Raw genomic sequence first — 15,370 nt, forward strand, 5'->3', positions numbered from 1 at the left:
ATTTCTAGACCACCCATGAAAAAGTGTCACCCAATATTTTCCCAACTGACACCAAAGTGCGTGAGCGCATGCATGTGTGTGTGCGTGTGTGGCTGTATGTGTTTGTGCTTAAAATGCAAAATTAGCAAGCAGCAGGGCATTAATCAAAGTGGAACTCACCGCAGCCTTTGACAGCTGTCATTCGAGACACGCAGCGACAATTTCTCTCTCTCTCTCTCTCTCTGTTCTTATTGTTGTTGTTTGTGTCTCCTGCAGCTTACGCACTTTACGCTAAAATAGAAACCATAAACATTTCAGAAAAAAAGAACACAAAATAACACAAATCTGAGAAAAATCGCAAACGCAGCACTAAGGTGTATTTTGTCATTAGCAGGCGGAAATACTTATAGATAGTATCAAAATAACTAAAAAAAATACATTAAACACCAGAGAACAAAATAATATAATAGTCTTAACGAGTCATAGGCATAAAAATTAAAAATAAATATTCATCATACGCACTTGCAGCAGAGCTGAAAGTGAGACTATAGAAAGACGCTGTGTATACCCTAGAAAATAGGTGTGAAGAAGCAGAGTTTGATGGAAGTAATATTATTTAAATAGCAAATAAATTTATGAAATGCAATAGATGAAGAAATTCAAATTATAATTAGTTGAATAATACAAAATAAATACGAAAAATATATAGATAAATAAAAATGTGTTCTCATCATTTATTATCTATATAAATAAATTGAGTATAAGCATGGGAATTTATGAAGTAGAGACCAAATAGTATAGGAAAACTTGATATGAATAAGATTGAAGGAAGGTTTAAGCAATAAGCAAAGTTTTGCTCAATGAAAAGCTCAATGAAAAGCTCAGATAAATAAATTTTGAAAGTTCCAATTTGCTTTCGAAAATATGATGATCTCACATATTCCAAGTAGTGTTGCATGGAATATGTTACTTTAACGGCCCAAGGACTGTAGCTCTTTTTGTCAATCCCATTCAGATGAGATCTAACATCAATCAGGAGGTGTGAGGTTGGTCGATGTCAAATATCTCTTATAAATCTCTTTTTTATACTAAATGTAGGTATCTTTGGTTTCGCAATTTCTTCAGCCGAAACTCCTTTTACTTTTGCATGAAAGCCTAGTCCTTAGAAATATTAAAGGTAAAAGCTGAAAATTTAAGATTCAATCAAATTGAAGAGACGCTCTCAAAGTCTATACACTCCATCAGGCACAGGTTAAAGTATAATACAAGATTAATTATGAGCACTTGCAACTTTAAAGTCGGTTTTTGGTTTTAGTGTTTGTGTGTGTAGCTCTAACATAGAACATATGTCTGTCTATGGGCGACACGCTGTGTTCCATAATGGAAAATAAAATAAACATCAACAAAATAAAAAAAAATACCAACAGCAGCGAAAATAACGCACGCATTGAAAGAGAGCGGGATATATAGGGGGTATGGGGTAGGGGCTAGGGGCATGGCATAGAAGCATAGGAGCCAACATTCAAGGTTAGAGGGTTACTGACTTTGAAAAATGCGATAGAGGCAATTCCCCGCTGCCACTCAAGAGAGCAAAGACAGAGAGAAAGAGAGAAGGAGCGAGAGAGAGAGAGAGAGAGAGAGAGAGTGAGATTGAGAGAAACAACAACAATAAATTAATTGAGCAGTATATTTTTTATTCCCGCAGTGCGTATAAAAAATGTCATAGAAAACAGAAAAAGAGCAAGAGGAAAAAAAGCGAATGCGAACTATAAAAAGGCACCAATAATAATGACAGGTAGTTTTCTATGCTGTGCTATTATCTATATACATACACAGGTATGAATCTGTGTCTCTGTGTGTGAGTGTGTGTGTGGGTTGCTGCAGGTAGAACGCAGAGAGTTATAACAATGGACAAAGCTCACTTTGCTGTTCTTGCTATTGGCGAATGAATAATTCTTCTTGCCCGCTTTACACGCACTTTCGTAAACAACTTAGGCAATTGTTGTCGTCGTTGTTGTTGTTATTGTTGTTGCTCTTTTGTACAGTGCAAATGCTGAGAACTATTCTAAAATGGGTAAATGTATTGAGTTCCAACAGCAGCAACAACGGCCGCAGCAGCCGCAGCAGCAGCATTCAACATCTTCTCTCTCACTCGCTCTCTATATCTGTGTGTGCATGGCATTAGATGGAATTCTGGCATCATGTGATGTATGCGTGCTCTATGAGCTAAACCGCAGCTTCCACAAAAAAAAAAGAGTTTTTCTTGGAGACTTGAGGAAAGAGTAAAAGATTACATATAAAAAAAATATAAAAAGTTTCAAAATAATATTAATTATTTCGTTCTTAGGAAATAAAATGTATTTTGAATAAATTCATAAAGGTTTCATAAAATGAATCAAACGAACAGGTTTTCAAATTTTTCATTATAAATTTCTTTGACGTCAATTATGAGTTCACATTAAAGTCTAGTTTTATTTTTGATAAATTTCAGCACGCTTCAAATTGTTAAAATACGTCAATCCCCCATAACATACAATATACAAATATAGTTTCATATTAGTTTTTGAGTTACCTGACTTTAATCATATGTAATTTTATCAAGATTTCGATTAGGACTCTGGTATCGTATGAGCTACACGTCTAAGAAACGGTTTAATAGTCGATCTTCAAGCAATACATATATTACTCTCTCTGCCTTTGTAAGAATTATAAAGGAAAGAACGCATACGACAGGTGAGCCAACCAATTTAAAGCTCAATTGAATTTGATTGTTCATTTTGAAAACATTTTAAAAAATATTTCTAAAATATTTTTGATAAACAGCCGCAGAAAAGATATATTCTACATATATAACATATATATCAGCAAAGGATTATTTGGACTTTTACTTTACGCATATGTCGATTAAGCTGCACGCGCAACCAAAAAATTTTCTGATTTTATTTTCGGCGTTGCCTATGGAACTAAAGTGCTTTATATTTTTTTGCGAGGTTATTGCACTTTCAACCAGCGACAACAACAACAACAACAATGGCTGAGCAATCAGCGATAGAAGCAAAAATGGCAGTAAGAGTCGCGACGCAGCAGCGTTGCGTGTGAGTGTGCGTATATTTCGATGATCAGCATAAATGCGAAACATACACACACACACACACACATGCACGAACACGCGCACCAACACATGCAAGCAAACACCATTGCGAAAACAACAACAAAGGGCAAACAGCAGTAGCAGCAGCAGCCGCTACGTCAGCGTCAGCAGCAGCAGCAACGCTGCGCTTCGGTCGCAACGCGCAGCCGACGAGCGACCAAACGAACGAAGCAGTTGACACGAAGCAGCCTTTGGGCGTTCGTAAAGCTGTTCGGCCATTGCTGTCGTCGCCGATGTTGTTGTTGCTGTTCTTGCTCTTGGGTCTGTGCGTTAAAATTGTTTTTTCTTTTTTTCTACATTTGATGATGCAATACACGCATTTTTGGCCTGCGACGTGGATGGGAACGCCAACACTAGCGCAGCAGCAGCAGCAAACTCTTTTTTTTTCTGGCTATGGGGCGTTGTTTGTATGTGATTTTCGCTCTTGGTTTTTGCTTCTCCACACGCACTCTGCACTTTGCTTTGCTTTTGGTTTCTAATTTGAATTCGCCGCAGCAAGAGCAGCAGCAGCACATGTGAGCAGCGGACTGAGGGGTTTGTCAGACATAGCATGAATAATAGGCAAGACATCAGAGAACAGCAACAACAGCAACAACAACAGCAATAATCATAAGCGAGACTGAGAACGAGAACGAGAACCACGCACTGAAAATGGCGATTCATCAAAGTCCACTTAACAAGTTTTTTGCATTTGAAAGACAACAACAAATTGGCCTAGACCAAACGCGTAAGAAGAAGATTAAGAAATAGCCAACCAGCCGTAGACTGGCTGACTGAAAACGTAATAGAGCGCAGAGCCGGCAAATGCTTAATGCCACAAATTAGAATGTATATTATGAAATTTGTGTATGTATGTATGTATGAATGCTATTCATATAGCTGATATTATCATGTCAAAATTAATATATTCTGCGATCTTTCAATTTGAATGCATTTTGCATACTTCTAGGGATTGTTTTTAAATTTCAATATAGAAAGATATATTTATATTATCCATGAAAAATACTCGACTTTGGTAATTCAAATCACTTTATTTAGAGCTATCAGATTCGCCTCATTGAGGCCACCTGTCCAGTTCTGAGCTGAAGGAGAATATTTTCAGCAGATTTGAGCCAAAGGTAATGTTATGAGTAGTACAACAAATAAATGATTTCCGATCTAGAACACTGGAAACATATCGAAGTAATAATTTCAGATATCAGAGTTGAATTTAGTTATATTTTTGCTGTGAAAATGTTGTAGAGCATGCAGAGCACATGATAGATATGGTGATATCATTATGATAATTAACATCAATAAGATATTCACTATCATTGTTAATATAATTAGTAACATTAATAATCATAATTATTATTAGCTATCTATCACTAACTTTATCGTTATCTAGAGCAATATCATCACTATCAAAGATCTTTCAGCAGCTTAATCGGATAATGATCATAATCACCATTATCAAAACTCTCACAATTTTCATTGCTATAATTAGTATAGTTTATTTTTATACTTCCCATGCTATAAAATCATTGATGAGTTTACAATAAAAAAAAAAAAACTATGCTAAACTATAATAAGTTTATTTCATTTATTAGTAATACATTTTTCAACACTCTCTAGATTAATGATCTGATTTATTTATTTCCTGTTTTGCTTGATGTTGTCATGCAGAGCCGGTTGCCCAATTGCCCAAACACCCAATAATCACATTTATGTAAATTTATGAGCGTTCTCCTTGAATTTCACTAGGTAAAAGTTTTCCGTGACCTTGACGAAGGCTCTTTGGGCGTTTTATTTTGGACTTTTCATGTTTATCTATCTAAAGTAAAGGTGTTTCTTCGGTTTCCCTTTTTCTTGTCTTTTCTATTTTCTATTCTATGCTTTATACTTTTGCGGCGTTTTGTTATGATAAGCCATTCGCGCCGTACGCACAAAAATTCTAATTTTACTTTTCGCACGCACAAATATACACGCACACCAACACACACACACATATATATATATATATATATATATATTTTGCTGTGTCTAGCAACTATTTTGTTGAGTGCTGAACGTTTATTTCTAAATGTTTTTGTTTTTGGGATTTTTGTGCTATATTTTTTTTTTTGTTTGTGTGTAAATTTTTTTCTATGATACATTTTTTTTCTTTTGCTTTATGGCACGTTCCTGAAGAAAATAAAAGCATAGACATTATAAACAAAAAAAGAAGGAAAAAAAAGCCAAACATAAAAAGGTAACGAAAGTTGCGTTTGCTCAGCAAAAGAAAGAGCTGAAATACATAACAACAACAATAGCAACAATAACAACATCTAAACACTATCACTTTTATCAACCTGGCATCGTTTTGACACAGTTTTGTTAGTATTTCATTTAGATTTATTCAATTCATAATTGCTTTAAGGCTATCAAATAAAATATTGCGCATACGCAGCGTTGTTTTTGATTTCTTTCTTGCCTTTGACAACTGTGTGAGGCGTCCACATGAGACAGCGTCAAAAAGATTATTATTAATAGCTGTTGTTGCTGTTGTTGTAGCAGTCATTGCACCCAGCAACATTTGTAGCCTGAGCTATTGTTGTTACTTTTTGTTTTTACTTATTTATTTTCTTTGATAATAGTCAAAGCGAACTTTTTTCGCAAGCCAGAAAAAAAAAACAAAAAATTACCGCATCGCGCGCATAAAAAAGTTCATTGACTTCATTAGAAATGTATTTTTTTTTTTATATTCATTTTGGCAGAACTTGTTGCTGTTTCTGCTGCCGTGCACCAATCAGCGTTGGCGTTTGACATGCGAGCAGCATTTCCTCTGGCTGCCTGGCTTGACTTGCTTACTGCTGCTCTCTTTCTCTTCCCTCTACTCACTCACTCTCTCTGTGTTTATATATATATATATATATATATATATATATATATATATATTTATTTATATATATATATATATATATATATATATATATATATATATTTATTTATTTATTTTCTGTTCCCATTTGCTGTTTCACGATCTGCAGAGGCGTCCGCTCTTGCACAGGCATCGACTTCAGCTTCGAGTGCTATTTCAATTAATACGCGCTGCTCATTATGCAGATGGATACGTTTCGACTATTAGCAAAGAAACATAAATTTCAATTTATGTGCCGCCTACTAACAAGCAATAACAACAATTACATTCATACCAAATGGCAGCAACAACAACAAGTAGCTGCAAAAAATATATGTATATATAAGGCTAGCTACTGCTTCACGCACATTTTATGCAAATCAGCAGCGCATTAAATTGAATACCAAATTGTTGAAAGAAATCAAAAGAACGGGCATAGAGTTGGAGTGTCTATTTATACATAGACTATGCGAATACCCTGTTCACAAATATATGGAATACAAATTTCGATGCATTAGATGCTTCTTGATATGTTATTTACAGTCTGTTATTCATTTTATGTTGTACACAGTATGTTATATCAGAAAATCCCCCAGTTGACTGCTTTTCCGCTCATAAATTAAATAAAACAAAAGTTTAATCACAGCACATAGATAAAATTAAATGATATATTTGATCTTGGATCTTCATAGTCAAAATAAAAATTAACTTAAATTTTGGCACATCAATTTTATAATAATATAGTATAGTATATACATAGATTAAATTATTCGTTGCCTTCATATAATTAAAATCAAATTTGCAAATCGAATAGAACGCAAGAAGCTTGAGGCTGAATTCTTATAGCAGAGATAATAAAATCATAAACTATACTTGTAAAAGAATATAAACACAGTAGAATATAATAGTAATAGTAGTTGTATAGTAATATATATGCATTCACTTCGAAAATCTATAAAATAACCATAAGAACCAAGAACCAAGCACCAAGACCTTTAAGATCTTCAAGATCATTCATTAATCAATAGCTTCTTTAGAGTGTCTTACCTCATCTTACGTCTGACGTATTAGACTAGCATATTTCTGCATTAGTTGTCATTTGTTTATTAGGCTTTCGATAACTGATAGACCATCAAAATGTTCTCTATAAGATATCTGTATAATTTTCTTATGCATAATTGAATAGCTACAAAAAATTGAGAGTTGGCCAACTGGCTGGGCATAAATTGATGTGTGCCTATGCGAGCACGCATGACATAGCCCAAGCCGAACCCATGCCCATGCCAAAGCCCAAGACATTGCTAACCTTGAAAAGTTGTCGATGCGATCATTCCACTCTCTGCATACAGATATCCACGCATACACACATGCGCACACATACACGCATACGCATAGGCATAGATAAAGCTACGCATAGTTTGAATAAATTGATGGTGCGTTCTATGCGCTCCAAGCAATTAATTAACAAACTGCTTTTTTTTTTGTATTCTGTATGGTTTTTGTTGCCTTTTTGTTGGCGCTGTAAATTGATTGGATACTTTTCGACTGGCCGACCGAGACGTCACTTACATTGCGGGAATTAAAAGCGTGGGCCTCGCAGCACTCGAGTCGTGCCGCGTCTGGTACTTCAAGTGCTGCCCGCTGCGCCCATACGGTAGGAAGACAATCTAATATTTTGGCATATTGTCGGGCACGTTGGGGATTGAGGTGCACAGGAGTTGGACGAGAGTTAGGTAGAATTATCATAAACACTTTCAATTGAATGGCATGCGGTGAAATGGCGACAATGGAACAATGGAATGCGGAACAGTGAAGTGTGTGAGCGAGGAATGTTACAAGAGTTGAATTTGAAACACTGAACTGGGAAGCAGTACAGGTAGAAAAGGAGAAATGTGGAACAACGGAGTGTAGAGCAACGAAAAATGGAACAGTGGAGTTTGAAACATTAAAAGTAGGAAGTATTGAGTTACAAAGTAGGGTAATATTTTTAATAGATACATCGAATTATATAAGAAACTCTCTAGTGGAACATATGGAAGGGAAACAGTAGAAAAACAAGGATAGAAATGAAACGGGGATTGACATACAAGCCAACATAGTTTTTGAATGTTGTAGGTTCTAGAAAAGCTTTGAATAAATAATTGACTAAGCTTTCCGATATGGAACAAGACAATATAAACAAGTGGAACAATAACGACACTTAAAATGGAGAGTTTGTTGCGGAAGAATGATATATCTAATTTGGAAATATCCATAAAAGAAAGCAAACAATGAAAATGGAGCAATGTGAAAAGCATTTGTTATTCGTTCCTAGAAAGGAAACAGTGGAAATGGAACAATATGAAAACCATAAGTTATTCTTTCATTAGCCTACCTACTGCCGCAGGTGAATGATTTGTAAATTACAGACAAACAAACGCGCCACGAAATGGCAGTCAATATTGTAAAGACATAAGTCGAACACTAAATACCCTCTAAAAAGAATTGTTCTATATAAAATTTATGTTAACTGTCATATGGGAGTTATGTGTTATATGTGAATTTATATACATATAGAAGTATATCTTATCTGCAAATATAAGTATATATGTCACACTTTTCAGATCGTAAGAGATAAATTCTCCGTTCATCTCTGAGAGATGAATTAGAACAGTCTTCGATATTGAAAGTCTTAATAGCTACTCATAGATAGAGATTTATAGACTTTTATATACCATAATGTGACTAAGTACATGTCTTAAAGACTTCTGCTTCTATACAACTCTATAATACTTTCTATTAAAGTACCATCAGTTGACCAAACTGGGGGCCAGTGCAGACCATTAACAACCAGCCTATGTCTGTGGGCAGGGTTTTCAGTGAAGAGTCGCAACGCCAGCACAAACAACAACAACAAGAATAACAAAGAGACAGCAGCAGAAAAAAAATTACTTTCCAGCCAAGAATAACAACAGAAATAGCAAAAAGAAACAGAATCTGCCTCAGTCTCAGTCTCAGCTTCAGCTCGAGCCTTAACCAACAGAAGAACCAAGTCAAACTCTTCTATGGACTCATTCAAATTTTTGTCTAGCAATTTGGTTTCGTTCCCTATTCCACTCTGTCTCCCTCTCGTTCTCTCACCTTTAGTATATTTCGCATTTGTTTTTGCGTGGTCTCCAACGATGGCGACTTGCAAGCGCTGACTTTGACTCTTTCTATGAAGCAAAAGAAAAAAAAAAAAAAAAATAGAAAAAGAAAAAACCAGTCCCAACCGGGCAGCAAATGCGTGTGCGAATTGTTGCCGCTGTTGTTGTTGTTGTAGTTATTCTGCTTCTTCTGCACGTTGTAGCAGCAACAGCAAGAGCAACAGCAGCGCCAATCATACGCTTCCCGGCACACACAAGAGTTGTTCCTGTTCTCATATTATTTGTATGCCTATAAAAATAGCTAGATAGGCTATCCCGAAATTTTAAGCAGGAAAGTAAAATATATGTATTTAAATATACTTATTTTACTTAAATGTATAACAGTTTTTATATGTATAGATAATAATTATTTGTATATATTATTATGCTGTATAATATTTAATATATAAATTATTTAAATTAATATTATAATTTATTTAAATGATTAGCTTCTCAAAAATTTAACAGTTTCTATAATGATAAGAAAATATTTTAAAGATTATACTTTGATATTATTTAAGTGTGTATTTATAAATAAAAATCTTTAAGCTTTTTTTTCATATGTATAAATGCACATACATATTTTTAAGTATGAATATCATATATATAAATAATAGTTAAATGATATATAAGATTTTTAGTTCTAATATGTATAACAGCATATAACATAAGATCTAATTCCTAGGGTAACTGCTGAGTGAGGCTGTTCCCTACTAGCTTTGTGCTGCGGCAGTCGCAACCAGCTGCGCAGCTAGCGTCTACGCTAACGTCGACGTCTATTCTAGCTAGTTTCACCTTGAAAAGTTCATTCACGCCAAACCCGAAAAAGCTAAAACGCAGCGCCAAAGTCCTCAACAAAATGTAGCAAAAAACTTGCACAAAAATAACATAATTTATTTTTTTTGTTCACTTTTTTTTGCTGCGTGCACGCAAAAGAGCGGGACAGAGTGAGAGAGTTAGGGAGATAGAGAGGGCGAGGCAGAGGTAGCTAGCTGAGCAACTGCCCGGTCACTGGAAATCGTTTATAATGCAAATATATACGCACTTTTTGAAGTCTCCGCCTTATTTATGGTCTGTTTTCCTTCAAATCTCTCTCTCTCTCTCTCTCTCTCTGTTTCTCGTTTATTTCTTCTAACTAGCCACGTTTACAGTTCCCGGAATTTGTTTTTTAACTGGGGTTAGATTTAGTGGAGTTGAATGGATCGAAATAGAAGTAATTTGGCTTGACAAAGCGCGATCCAAGTTAGATGTATGTAATCTTATCATACGATTATGTGCAGCGATATGATATGATATGCATATATGCGTATACTACAAAGCTATACTATATTTACTATCATATCTCAAGCACTTACAACGATAACATATGGGCCTTTGGCAACAAATGAAAAAAAGGAATCAAAGGTTTAAGTATAAAAATAGACTTATAGATATATAGCTATAGTTAAAGAAAACTTTATATAACTTAGCTATACGAACTTTAAAGAGATTTTTATATATACTTCTGTATATACATTTCTTCTTATAATATACATAAATAATACTCTAAGAATTCCTTGGGGATTGACTGTATAATATACAATTATAATTCATATAGTGGATTATTATTTATTATTTTAATTAATTTACCTTAGATAATGCTCTAGTTATATTTGTCCATTCCCTGATCTGAGATAGCAAAGTTCCAAAATTCGCATATCTAAATTTGACGCACTTTCTACTCTGAAATACCTCCACATTGTGATTCATTCAAATAGTAATAAAAGCAAACTAAATCAGCTGTTGGCTTCCACAAAAGGCAACCCCAAACAAAACTAGAAAAAATAGTTCTGATTACGCGGTTGAAGGCCAATCAAAATATAGTTTTGCACGCCCCTTCGCCGCCCTTACAAAGCCCCCAAAGCGCAAAAAAAGCTATAAAAATTGGCAAATGCGAAATCAAAAACAACATCTCTTCTTCTTCCTCACATATTTTTTGCACATATCAAAACAAATGGCGAAAATTCGGTGAAGTTCAAGGTGTGAGCCACTGTGGCGAAGAAAGCAGAAGGGCAGGAGAAGGGGATAAAACAGAACAAGCGAGAGAATGAGAGAGAGAGAGAGAACAGTTCTAATATAGTAAAAACTAAAACGCAGCGATAGAGAAAACTATCATGGACTGCTAGCTGTTTGCTAGAGAGAGAAAGAGAAAGAGAGAGAGTCAAAGCAAGGCAGAGAGAGAGAGCCCCACTGCGAGAGAACATACGATCTAACTGCTAGACAGAACGAATATGCAAAAAGCAAAATATAAAAAAAAAAAAAAAAAAAAAAAAAAAAAACTATGCTTTATTTATCTAACGTCACATATATGTATGTATACAGAAAAACACATGTATAAATAAATACACATAGACAAATACATACATGCGTATATAGTTCTTCTTTTCGGCTATGTCTAAAATGCGTGCGGCTGGAGAGCTTTCAAATAAATGTTTGTATGCCCCTTGCTACAGACGAAACGAGTATATTACTTGTAGACGAGACTCAGGCATTCAAGCTTAAATCGATTCGAAGCTCAGGCAATCAATACAAGTGTTTAAAAAAGTTTTAACATATTAGCATCTATATATTCAGCGAATAGGAGCTAGAAATGGTTAAGATCAAAACGATAGATATAATAATAAATATTATCCAAGTCTTCACATCTTTGTCTATAGACTCAATTTGGACAAAGGTCTTAGAAGTAGAAATGATTAAGATCAAAAATTATGTTCGATCATATCTAACGACTTAATTAAGAAAAGTCGCTCCTAAAATCGATTATATATGCAAAATATATTGTCTTGAAGAGATCTGCGGTTTAAAGATCTACTCGAAAGCTTTTTTAAAGCTCAGCTAATAGTATATACTGGATATACTGTGAATATATATATATATATATATTTTTTTTACTAAATATTACTGAACGAGTATTAACTCGTCGCTTATATTGTATCTACAAATAATTTTTTTATTTATTTTGTCGTCTAGTTTTTTCTGTGCATTTGCCAAAAAAAAAAAAAAAAAAATAAATAAATAAATAAATAAAAAAAGAAAGAAATAATCTAAAGCTGTTGACAACGCCAACGTGTCTCTGTGATCTTATCTTATCTGCCAAATCGTGACTTCGCTGAACTAAACTAACTAGCAATAACAACTACAACAGCAACATCAACGCACTTTTTAATGAGTCTCGATTAAGTTTATTGGATTTTTTGTTTCGCGGGTGCCATCGAGTGACGAATAGTCGGGTAGGTTTTTGCTCTGTTTATGTCTCCGGCATCTGAGTTTCACATAATCTATGTTTTTTATGTGGGAATATGCCGCCAGACATGTGTGGCCATATAGTGTGCAGATATACAAATATATATTTATATGTACCTATTTGCACGAGTCTATGCCTAGCAGCTGTCATCTGCGATTTATTTTTATCTCTCATATTTTTTATGTGCTTTTCGACATTTATTAACAAATAATTGATGACGCCAGAAGAGGTCCAAGTAGTGCAGATTATAATAAATTGGTAGTTAGTAACTGACAAGCAGATATAAATAAATATGGTAGGGCTAAAATATATAGAAAGTGGTAGGAGTGCACTCAATGGGGCTAAGCTAGAGGCAGTTAAACTGAAGTTATACAGAATATACATATATACGAGTATATATACGACCTATATTTGAAGGTTTTCAAATCAAAGTTCTAAGAGTTTATTTTCAGCATTAATGAACGATAAATTCAGTAAATAAAATTGTATCTGAATGATATATATAATAATAATATTTTCACAGACCTAAATCAACTTTGATCATAATTAAATTTTTAATTAAAATATATTTCTATATGACGGATCATATATAGTTTTTAAAAAGACCCAACTGATTTTGGCTTTAAATTATATTAAGATTAAAAAACCTAATTTCTTAATTGTTTCTCATTTCTTTTGACTTTGAGAATATATATACTCTATGTTTGTGCCATTCTTTCTTGCTTATATTATTATACCCAGTTTACCCATTTGCAAGGCATTCATTATATATTTATCGTCATTTAACTTAATCATCAACAACTGCTCCACAATTAATATTAAACCATCCCAAAAGCATGCTACAATTTCCGCAATTTCGCATTAAGCATATGCGGAAAAGCAAAGCGCCCTTGGCCCACTGAACCACTTAGCATGTAACCTAATACAACTTTTAATCTACAGAGATTGCAAAAATAAAATACAAAAAACAGGGGGAAGGAGGGAAAGGTAGTCTAGCCTTTGCTGCTCCTGCAGCAAGTAATTATCCTTATAGTCCTTTTTCTTTTGCCCGAGTTGCGAAATATGTAAATAAAATGAAGCTAGGCAAAAATTTTCCGTTTATTCTTTCTGCATGTAAAACAGACCTTTTGCATTATTTTCACATACTTTGATTGCCTAAGCGCGCCGCCTGGGTCAGCGTTAAATCTGAGGCATTTCAAGCAAACAACTGACTGACTCGAAGATGCGCTGTAAATTGGTCTACCTGTGTGTGGGGCTATTTTACTTGTATCAATTTTGTAATGAAAAGTAAGTAGATAAAGTTTGGAGTATATATGACAAATTTCGGCAGTAATACTCTTATAGAATCTGAGTTCAATGGGACAGTATGGACAAGAAAATTATATATTTATTGAATTATATATAGGGAAAACAATAATTTATTTCAGTTGTAAAAATTTTATAAATATTTTGTAGTAAACTTATCATCATGAAGCTTAGAGTGATTTTAGTGCTGATATATACTTTATATATCTATTATATGTAGATTTTTATTGAAGTGTGTATATATAATGAATTTTGCAGCAATCTAGAGTTCACATATAAAATGTTTACATTCGGACTCTAATTGATCCCGAGTTCAATGGGGTAGTATGTAGAATATGATTGTATCTCGACGTATGTTTATGAATACAAAAATCGCATTGGTTTTTACTTTGATAACTTTATATATAAGCATTAAAAATTTTTTTTAGGTGCTAATATGTACGTATATAGACCTGATATTTGACGTTATATATAGAATTTTGTATATAAAAGTAATGTTGATGCAGTTTAAAGCTCACATATTATATCTTGTTACTCGACCTCTTTAGCAGAGTTCAATGGGTTAGTATTGAAATAATATAAATATAAACATTTCCTGCATTGGTTACAGCTTTTGTCTGGTCAATGTAGTATATTATAGCCCATTTCCCCTGTTTACAGGTCATTCCAAAAAGGTGCTCTCTAAAAATTTGTTTTTGACCCCGAATTTGCTTATCTCACACGCATCGCAACTGACTTAAATATCTCATTTAACGCCAGGGCGAGTACGTTGAGCTGACTTACTTTCGGGTGGGCTTTGCTGCACTTGCTAACACACATATGTGTAGACACATATCCATATATGTGTATAGGGGTCTACATATATATATACGTATATATCCGACTAAATACGCGCACAATAAATTTTCACATGTTTATCCCTTTTGCCACACGCACGCATACACATACAGAGAGCTGGGCTCTGTTGTCCAACTGTTTCTTATGTCCTGCGTGTCCTTTGTCCTGCTCCAAATATACTACACTCTTTGTGCGTATTTGTATGTGTATGCGTGTGTGTTTGTGTGTGCGCAAAGTGTGTCAAAAAGTTTTTGGCTATTACTTTCACTACTTAGAGTTAGAGCCAGCCAGAGGCCAGAGCTAAAGGAGAAAACTGTGGGTAGGGAATTACAGCACAGCTCTGAGCTGTGAGGGTTGCTGTGAGGTTGTTGTTGTTGTTCGTGTGTGTAATGCGACAAATTAACAATGTACTTAATTAATATGTCAAATTGGATTACAATTTGCTAAAAATTTGTCATAAATGTTGGCTACTGTGCTTCCACATCGCTAAACACTGCCCGAGCCCGAGTGAGCGGCATAATAAAGTCTCTTGATTGCCTGCGAGAGAGTGTTTGGGTGAAAGTGATTAGAGAGAAAGTGAGATAAGGGTATTTAAAGAGTTGCCTTAGACATGTGGAACAGTGGGACAAAGCCAAATAAAATTTAGTTAAGTTATGATATGATTCGAATTCCCAACAGGTTTTTTGGGGTAGATTTGATGAGTGTTTCGAAAGGACTTACAGTAAATTATATTGACATTGTTAGTTTTGTTTGTTTTTGATAATCTAGTAGTA

At 34.3% G+C, this 15,370-nt stretch overlaps 1 long non-coding RNA gene across 1 annotated transcript; it reads left to right on the top strand.

Annotated features, from left to right (window-relative positions):
- Positions 1-2,455: 2,455 nt before the first annotated feature.
- Positions 2,456-4,000, top strand: LOC122757218. Its single transcript, XR_006357164.1, has 3 exons — positions 2,456-2,712; positions 2,803-3,045; positions 3,626-4,000. It is a non-coding gene; the product is annotated as an uncharacterized LOC122757218 (long non-coding RNA).
- Positions 4,001-15,370: the final 11,370 nt, after the last annotated feature.

This window comes from Drosophila mojavensis, unplaced genomic scaffold (genome assembly GCF_018153725.1).
Source record: "Drosophila mojavensis isolate 15081-1352.22 unplaced genomic scaffold, ASM1815372v1 contig_36, whole genome shotgun sequence".
NCBI classification, from domain to species: Eukaryota; Metazoa; Arthropoda; class Insecta; order Diptera; family Drosophilidae; genus Drosophila; species Drosophila mojavensis.